Source organism: Pangasianodon hypophthalmus, chromosome 25, assembly GCF_027358585.1.
Source record: "Pangasianodon hypophthalmus isolate fPanHyp1 chromosome 25, fPanHyp1.pri, whole genome shotgun sequence".
Taxonomy (NCBI): domain Eukaryota; kingdom Metazoa; phylum Chordata; class Actinopteri; order Siluriformes; family Pangasiidae; genus Pangasianodon; species Pangasianodon hypophthalmus.
The window spans coordinates 18,995,433-19,003,818 of NC_069734.1; the positions used below are offsets into that span (position 1 = coordinate 18,995,433).

General features: G+C 37.4%; 1 protein-coding gene across 1 annotated transcript in view; it reads right to left on the reverse strand.

Annotated features, from left to right (window-relative positions):
- s100b (S100 calcium binding protein, beta (neural)) overlaps positions 1–29 on the reverse strand; it is a 3,175-nt gene extending 3,146 nt beyond the window's left edge. Inside the window, exon 1 of the mRNA XM_034299524.2 lies at positions 1–29. This exon is cut by the window's left edge and continues 118 nt beyond it. The gene's annotated coding sequence lies outside the window, so the exon portion shown is untranslated.
- Between the last annotated feature and the right edge of the window lie 8,357 nt (positions 30–8,386).

An 8,386-nucleotide genomic window follows, 5' to 3' on the forward strand; every position in this document is an offset into this window, starting at 1 on the left:
AGACCAGAGAAACAGAGAGAGAGAGAGTGTTTATAAATTCAGGCTGTGAGGCCACGCCCACTTGCACTGCCAATCACCTGAATACACCAATCAGAGACACGCTCACTAGAGGTGTGTATATACACTATAAGCATGTGTAAAGTTTGTATAAAGCCCATAAGTGTGTATACAGTGTGTATAAAGCCTCTAAGAGTGTATATAGTGGGTATATAGTGTGTATAAAGCCTCTAAGTGTGTATATAGTGTGTATATAGTGTGTATAAAGCCTCTAAGTGTGTATATAGTGGGTATATAGTGTGTATAAAGCCTCTAAGTGTGTATATAGTGTGTATATAGTGTGTATAAAGCCTCTAAGAGTGTATATAGTGGGTATATAGTGTGTATAAAGCCTCTAAGTGTGTATATAGTGTGTATATAGTGTGTATAAAGCCTCTAAGTGTGTATATAGTGGGTATATAGTGTGTATAAAGCCTCTAAGTGTGTGTAAAGCTAATAAGTGTGTATAAAGCTAATAAGTGTGTATACAGTGTGTATAAAGCCTATAAGTGTGCGTAAAGTGTGTATATAGTGTGTATAAAGCCTCTAAGTGTGTGTATAAAGTGTGTTTAAAGCCTATAAGTGTGTATAAAGTGTGTATATAGTGTGTATAAAGCCTCTAAGTGTGTGTAAAGTGTGTATAAAGCCTCTAAGTGTGTGTAAAGTGTGTATAAAGCTAATAAGTGTGTATAAAGTGTGTATATAGTGTGTATAATGCTAATAAGTGTGTATAAAGTGTGTGTAAAGTGTGTATAATGCTAATAAGTGTGTATAAAGTGTGTGTAAAGTGTGTATATAGTGTGTATAAAGCTAATATGTGTGTATACAGTGTGTATAAAGTGTGTATAAAGCCTATAAGTGTGTGTAACGTGTGTATGAAGCCTATAAGTGTGTATACAGTGTGTATAAAGTGTGTATAAAGCCTATAAGTGTGTATAAAGTGTGTATAAAGCCTATAAGTGTGTGTAAAGTGTGTATAAAGTGTATATAAAGTGTATATAAAGCCTATAAGTATGTATACAGTGTGTGTAAAGTGTGTATAAAGCCTATAAGTGTGTATAAAGTGTGTATAAAGCCTATAAGTGTGTGTAAAGTGTGTATAAAGCTAATAAGTGTGTATATAGTGTGTATAAAGCCTATAAGTGTGTGTAAAGTGTGTATAAAGTGTGTATAAAGCCTATAAGTGTGTATAAAGCCTATAAGTGTGTATAAAGCCTATAAGTGTGTATACAGTGTGTATACAGTGTGTATAAAGTGTGTATAAAGCCTATAAGTGTGTATACAGTGTGTATAAAGCCTATAAGTGTGTATACAGTGTGTATAAAGTGTGTATAAAGCCTATAAGTGTGTATAAAGCCTATAAGTGTGTATACAGTGTGTATACAGTGTGTATAAAGTGTGTATAAAGCCTATAAGTGTGTATACAGTGTGTATAAAGCCTATAAGTGTGTATACAGTGTGTATAAAGTGTGTATAAAGCCTATAAGTGTGTATACAGTGTGTATAAAGCCTATAAGTGTGTATACAGTGTGTATAAAGCCTATAAGTGTGTATACAGTGTGTATAAAGCCTATAAGTGTGTATAAAGTGTGTATAAAGCCTATAAGTGTGTGTAAAGTGTGTATAAAGCTAATAAGTGTGTATATAGTGTGTATAAAGCCTATAAGTGTGTGTAAAGTGTGTATAAAGTGTGGATAAAGCCTATAAGTGTGTATAAAGCCTATAAGTGTGTATAAAGCCTATAAGTGTGTATACAGTGTGTATACAGTGTGTATAAAGTGTGTATAAAGCCTATAAGTGTGTATACAGTGTGTATAAAGCCTATAAGTGTGTATACAGTGTGTATAAAGTGTGTATAAAGCTTATAAGTGTGTATACAGTGTGTATAAAGCCTATAAGTGTGTATACAGTGTGTATAAAGCCTATAAGTGTGTATACAGTGTGTATAAAGTGTGTATAAAGTGTGTATAAAGCCTATAAGTGTGTGTAAAGTGTGTATAAAGCTAATAAGTGTGTATATAGTGTGTATAAAGCCTATAAGTGTGTGTAAAGTGTGTATAAAGTGTGTATAAAGCCTATAAGTGTGTATAAAGCCTATAAGTGTGTATAAAGCCTAAAAGTGTGTATACAGTGTGTATACAGTGTGTATAAAGTGTGTATAAAGCCTATAAGTGTGTGTAAAGTGTGTATAAAGCCTATAAGTGTGTATACAGTGTGTATAAAGCCTATAAGTGTGTATACAGTGTGTATAAAGCCTATAAGTGTGTATACAGTGTGTATAAAGTGTGTATAAAGCCTATAAGTGTGTGTAAAGTGTGTATAAAGCCTATAAGTGTGTGTAAAGTGTGTATAAAGCCTATAAGTGTGTATACAGTGTGTATAAAGCCTATAAGTGTGTATACAGTGTGTATAAAGCCTATAAGTGTGTATACAGTGTGTATACAGTGTGTATAAAGTGTGTATAAAGCCTATAAGTGTGTATACAGTGTGTATAAAGCCTATAAGTGTGTATACAGTGTGTATAAAGCCTATAAGTGTGTATACAGTGTGTATAAAGCCTATAAGTGTGTATACAGTGTGTATAAAGCTAATAAGTGTGTATATAGTGTGTATAAAGCCTATAAGTGTGTGTAAAGTGTGTATAAAGTGTGTATAAAGCCTATAAGTGTGTATAAAGCCTATAAGTGTGTATAAAGCCTATAAGTGTGTATACAGTGTGTATAAAGCCTATAAGTGTGTATACAGTGTGTATAAAGCCTATAAGTGTGTGTAAAGTGTGTATAAAGCCTTAGCATGTAAAGTGTGTTTGCGCACACTTGCATGTTGTGGTGCCAGTAGACTGCAAGTGTGTGTGTGTGTGTGTGTGTGTGTGTGTGTGTGTGTGTGTGTAACAGGAAGTGTATGATGCTGAAAGTTAATGAGCAGGCATGTTGTTAAGGCTGAATGAATGCTGATTACACAGTGTGTGTGTGTGTGTGTGTGTGTGTGTTTGTGTGTAGGTTTAAAGCACAGCTGCTGATTGGTCAGCTGTGACTCCGTGTGTGACATCATCAGTGTCAGCTGGAATTTATATTCTAGAAACTTCCGTTATTTAAATGGCTTGAAAAATGAAAATTAAAAAAAGGAATACTTAATAATAATAATAATAATAATAATAATAATAATAATAATAATAATAATGAAATAAAACCAGCAGGAACATGAAACAGTCATTAAATGTTTTAAATAAAAAGAAATAAATTTATATACAAATATAATATTCTTCCATTTATTTTGGGGGAATGATTTAATTTATTTATTTTACAAACGGACAGAAGAACTGGAGAAGAAAAGATAAAGTTGCATTCTTCTGCTCATTTTTTGTCTTCTTTTGCTTCTCTCCTTATTTTTAACTCCTCTTTTCTTCCTTCTCTTCCTCTCTCCTTACGTTCTCTTCTCTTCTCTTCTCTTTCTCTCTTCTCTATTTCCTTTACTTTTTTAATTCCTCTTTATTTCTTGTTTTTCTCATTTCTTTTCATCCTCTCGTCTGTTTTACTGTTTCTCTCTACTCTACTCTTTTCTGCATCTTTTCTTTCCCATCTTTCTTCTTCTCTCTTTGTATCTTTTCCTTTCATCCTCACTCTTTCCTTCTTTTCTTCTCATTTCCTACTCTTCTCTCTTTCATCCCATATTTTTGTCTCATTCCTCTCTTTTTTTCAGCCTCGTTAAGGTCTGATGAAACAAACATTTGTCCTCATTTGACCCGTGTGTGTGTGTGTGTGTGTCTGTGTGCGTGTGCGTGTGTGTGTGTGTGTGTGTGTGTGTGTGTGTGTGGTCCGAGAGAAGAACTGCGCTATTGTTTGTACCCTGCTGTCCATATGATGGAGGGCCCAGTGCATGCTGGGATAGCGGCAGCGGTGTAGGAACAGAAGAAGCTTTTTTCACAGTCACATGCTCTCATTGACTCCTACTGCACTACTACACACACTGTGTATACACACACACACACACACACACACGCACACACACACACTGTATGTACACAAACACACAAGCTGAATTTATCAGTATCATTGTTTCAGCATTTGTAAAAAATTCTTCTTAAATCTAAATTCTCTACGATTTTTCACAAAACCAATCAAATGTGTCGTGAATTTGACTCCTTTGCTTTTTAACTCTTTATAAAACCGATTTATTTTGCTATTGTTTGCATTTCTCTCACATTCTAGCTGAAGAAAATAAATATTTAGCCCATTTCGCTCCACTCCATTGCCGTGTCAAACCCAAACAGTTGTTAGGAACAACACAAATAAACACAAACACCACATGGTTCCTGACGACACACATTATAAATACAGCTGTGTTTCTTTTCACCGCAGTGTAGGTTCTCTTTGCAGAACAGACGACTGCTACATCCCCACTGCTCCTCCCTCCACGATTACTCTAACTTTTCTTTTTTCTTATTTTGTATTAAAGTCACAGAGTCAGCGGGATGTGATGATCAGGAGCGAGTGTGTAGTGCGTACGCCGCTACGACACCAATCCACTGACCGAATGTGATTAAAGACATTAGCGTAACGCTAGTCATGTTTCCACCTAGCATAACAGTTAACTAGCGTCTCATTTTCTACGTTCATTTAGCCAAGGCAAGAAGACGGAGAAACAGAAAAGCTTTGAGAATCCACCGACGATGATGTGCGTTTGTAAAGAGCTCGTTTTAACCAGGAACAGGAAACGAATGCATTTGCTTTATGGAAACTTAAAAAGAAACTATTCAGAAAGAAATATATATTTAAAAATTCAATAATGATTTTTTTGAAAAAATGTTACTTGGAAAAAAATGACATATTATTTGAAATTATTACATTATCATTTTACTTTTTTTTAAAGCTTTAGTGACTAAAATTGCTGTTCTTTTTTCGTTAACTAAATCTCAATATGACTAAAATTGTTCAAAAGGCACAAACTAAATCCAGATTAGCTGCTAAATTAAAATGAATGCTGAGATGCTGAAGGTTTGGTAATGACGAGTAATCGGAGTCGTGGTGTCGATGCATCAATATCAATTTTGTGAAAACACTTAGCAATCAGCATGTTTTCATCTCACTCGCTTTTACTGTGAGACTTTCAGCTCTGGTTTCAGACACATTTGGGGTAAAAGTTCATTTCTAACCAGAGTGTAGATGCTCCAGGATGTATTAGCATTACAGCTAAACTCTGCTAGAAGTCATGTTTTTTTAATAAAGAGAGAGTTGGTGAAAAGTTTTTGGACAATTGGACACAATTTAATATAAATTACAGCAACATCAGTTCACAGTTTATAATTACTACAGACTAAACATGAGATCAGGCTGGCGTCCTCACCGTGTGTGTGTGTGTGTGTGTGTGTGTGTGTGTGTTTCTGTCTCTTTAAGGTCAACTTTTCTCTCCGGACACAAACGGGCCTTTGAGAGCAGACGTCCACTGTTTCGGCCGTCGGCATGGAGACGTCTTGTTGCCACGGTAACCAGTTCCCCCTCTCGCTGGGCCAGAAAGGTTCGCCAAAATGCCGTGACGATTCACCATGGAGATGCACCATGAAGGTCCTCGCTCTTTAGTGCCTTCCAGACATTAACTCAGAGTTTAAATCTACACACAAACACGGCCATGTTGCATCTTTATCTTTCCTCCAGGTCTTTATTTCTCTCTCTCTCTCTCTCTCTCTCTCTCTCTGTGTGTGTGTGTGTGTGTGTGTGTGTGTGAAGGGTGGAGTGTGATGACCTCGTTGAGTGAAGTAAAGCAGGTCCAGCTCCTGGTTACACTCATAAACAGTTTCATCCACCATTTTAAACACAAAAAAATAATAACAAAAACAAAAGAATCATATTGCAGCAATGCCTTCTGGGTAAGTCATGATCATGAGGTCCAGAGTGATGTCGACTCGATCCCTCGTCTAACACTCGGCGTCTCTAAGGTACTTTTGGTACCATCCTTTCTACATCCTTGTAGCTTTAGTGTGAACTTTTATCTGTATAAAAATCAGTTCAGCTACACAGCTGGACCTTCAGGAGCTCTGATGTAGATTTATAGATTTACAGTAAATGTTCATTAAAGGCCATGACACACACCTTCGCAGGTAACACACACACACACACACACACACACACACACACACACACACACTGAAGGTACAGAACAGGTCCACTGGATGGTGTGAGGTCCGGGGTTCTCCACGGGTCTGTCATTACACACTGTTATTAAAGCTCTGATTATTCATGAGGTTCTGATTATTATCCAAATTATAATCCTCAAACCTCAAAAACAAGTATTTTATTAAGTTATAGTGTGTGTGTGTGTGTGTGTGTGTGTGTGTGTGTGTGTGTGTGTGCATCTTATAGCCAACAGATGGCGACAGCAGGCTGTGTAATTTCTCTCTCTCGCCACTTATAAGTGTTGTTGTCCTTTATAGACAGACAGACAGACAGATAGATAGATAGATAGATAGACAGATAGATAGATAGATAGATAGATAGACACATACATTTCAAAGACACAAATCATCAAACAAACAAAGCAAAGTGCATAAACACATCATGTGTGTGTGTGTGTGTGTGTGTGAGGTTATGATTTTGAGGTGTTTTGTTATGTTCACTATTACAACCTTCAGATCTGTGTATGAACAGGAAACACAGTGAACACACACACACACACACACACACACACACACACACGCCCTTCAGCTGGAATGTGTTTGGTGTTCCTGTTATCCCTCATTGGAAACTTTAATGTGTGTGTTTATGTTTGTGCGTGTGTGTGTGTGTGTGAGTGTGTGACTGTGTGTGTGTGAGTGTGTGTGTGTGTGTGTGTGAGAGAGAGAAGAGCTGCCGTTGCTATTGTCTCGTTAAAGTAAAAGTAAACAAGCTTTACAGAAACAGCACGGTTTGGGTAATGAACCCGGATTAGAGGCTTTAAGACAGAACACGTGTGTGTGTGTGTGTGTGTGTGTGTGTGTGTGTTTGCTGAGGTTTGGCACATTTTAGCTTCTTGCCACACTTAAACACACACACACATGCTCTAGAGGCTGGGGGTTTTCAGATACAGAGCTGTCAATCAAAGAATATTAGGCCACGCCCCTTAGGATCAGTGAGTTTAGTGGCTGTTTGATCACATTTCTTTATAAAACGTTGTTGTTTGTGTTTATTATAAGAAGGAAAAACAGTAGAGGTGAGAACTCTATTCCTTCTAAGAGAATATTAACAGTTTTAAAAAGCTCGATGCTTGAAATCTTTACTTTTTTTTGCTGCTGTTTTTAATTCAGATTTTCTCCTCTGGTGCTTGTTCGGTCTCTGGGCTTCAGTTTCACTGTCCATAAATAAACTTCACGCTCGGCTGGCTGTGCATCAGGCTCGGTCAGTTCCTCGTCTCAGCAGCACATTTCAGCTCATTATTTTGGTGAGAATTCAGCGCGTGGCTCGTCCCTCGGGCTGTTTTAGCATTCTGTACTTTAATAATAACAGCATTTAATAATGTAGAAATTGGCTGCTGCTCTCCGCGGGGTTCCTGTATTAATAATGAGAAAACAGTGCCGGTTTATCGAGCCGTTTAATAAAAAGATGCCGAGAGAGCGAACCTGCAGCTGCGTTTCATTAACCCTCCTGTAGTGTGCACTACTTAGCAATGTTCTGTCTCATTGCCCCGGGCTGTGTCTTTAATATTACAGCTACACACCTGTAACGTTCCTGACTCGATCATCAGCATTCCTGATGAAACTAATTCATTTCAGAAGGAAAATGAGAAAAAATGAAAACAGTGCAGACGTTATAGCTCAGGCTCGAGAGTAACAGGAGTGTGTGTCTCTCGAAACCTGATCAGCGATCTGATTTATCAAAGATTCACTCTGATATGATTTGATTCTGTGTGAATCTGTATGTTATGAAAAGTTCAGTTTAAACCGTCAACAGCGTTAGAGTTGAGGAGAAACCACACCCCCTTTAGTAGGGTTGGCAAATACAGAGGCCACGCCTCCGTCATTAATACTGATAGACACAGAGGCCACGCCTCCTTCATTAATACCGATAGACACAGAGGCCACGCCTCCTTCATTAATACCGATAGACACAGAGGCCACGCCTCCTTCATTAATACCGATAGACACAGAGGCCACGCCTACTTATTCAAAAAATATCACTTTTTTCACATCTTTTCCACCTCAGCCAAGCATAAAAATCATTTTGTGATACTTGCGTGTTTTCTTTTTTTTACTTTCTGTCTTTTCCCTTCAGTTTTTTTTATTCACATTTTCAAAAATCATATAAAGTGCTGGACGGAAATCCCCCACAGTGAGACGATTTGCTCTGCAGGTCGGCTGCTGCTCGTGATCAGGGTGAGAAAA